The sequence below is a fragment of the Pteropus alecto genome, unplaced genomic scaffold (genome assembly GCF_000325575.1).
Source record: "Pteropus alecto unplaced genomic scaffold, ASM32557v1 scaffold117, whole genome shotgun sequence".
NCBI classification, from domain to species: Eukaryota; Metazoa; Chordata; class Mammalia; order Chiroptera; family Pteropodidae; genus Pteropus; species Pteropus alecto.
Window position 1 is genome coordinate 1,148,913 of NW_006440642.1, and position 1,487 is coordinate 1,150,399.

A 1,487-nucleotide genomic window follows, 5' to 3' on the forward strand; every position below is an offset into this window, starting at 1 on the left:
CAGACAGAAAGGGTCCTCCTTCCTCATTCGACTGCACTCCCCTGCTGAGGATGCTCCCACACTCCCTGCCTCAGGAAGGACTGGTCAAGAACTCGTTAGTGAAAGCAGCAGTGGGCCTACCAATGAGTCAGAGTTTCTTTTTTAATTAATTTTTATTTTTCAATTATAGTCGATATTCGATATTATTTTATATTAGTTTCAGGTGTAAGATTTAGTGCTTTTTCAGCACTTACTGTGGGCAAAAGCAGTTCTAAGCATGACTCTGAGGGGGACCAGTTTTGCCACCGCAAAATATGTCTTTTGGGATATTGATTTTAATTTAGTTACTAAGAAATAAAAGACTCAGAAAGAATCTTTGACCCTCCCTCTTACCTGCGTAAAAGAATTCAGATAGAAAAGCCTGCTTAAAGGAAGGGAGCATCACCTTAGCCTCATAATATAAACTGACTATGGCAGATAAAGAGAAAACTAGCAGAGCCTATTTGTTATACTTCTCTCTGTGTCCCTTTGTTTCTGGGTGGGCCAGCAAGAATTTGTTTACCACGTATTTGCTCATTCTCATCTACTTGTGAAATTGCCAGCTTTTCCTTTGAAATCTCAGAACTTTGCCCCTCTTCTCCTTTGTCCAAAATGGCACATAAACCTTAACTGCCTAATGTGGCTTCAGGTCTCATATTCCATGGCACCTCCAAGCATATAGCCGTAATAAATTTTGGACATTTTCCCCTGTTAATCTATCTCATGTTAATTTATTAGCCCAGTCAGAACTTAAAAAAGACAGGAGAAAAATTGGTTTTTGTGCCCCCACAACTCTGTAATTACCGTTCATCTCCTCAGACTTTCTATTCTTTCTTCCTTAAAGGAAGTTCTTCTTTCACAATTATTTATCAGCCGCTTTTGTAACAGAGTGAAATATTCAGTCTCTCTGACTCCTTGTTCAAGCCTGCATTGTTTCCCTGACTTTCAGGCTAATAGCTCCTGCTTTGTCTTGCATATAGACATGCTGCTAATCATTAGGAGAATTCTGCTGGTGGTTTGTTTTACAAAAACAGCCCCTCCCATTCCCCCTTCTCCCTAAAAGAAGCCTGAACTCTGAACTTTCTCAAGATGGATTTGAGGAACTACTGAATAGAGTTCCTATATCATTTGGCGCCTTCTCGATCAATAAAACTTTTTTCTTTTTTCTTTTTTTTTAACCAAACTGACATTTTCTTTTGGCGTTTTGAAGTATCGGGCACACAAACTTTGGACCAGTAACACCTCTACACAAAAGCATTTGTTTTTGGTAAAATTATAAGTTATCTGTTAATAAGGTAATTTAGTCGCTGTGAGCATATTATGAAGAAAAAGGTAAGCTGTCTTTGTTTTTCCTATTCTTGGGATGAAGAAAAACATAGATACTTGTTGAGCAAGCACTCCAGGAGTGGGCCACTTGTATATGTGTTGTTCTTTGTTAAACTTATTTGTAGTTGTAAGTCACTGAGATT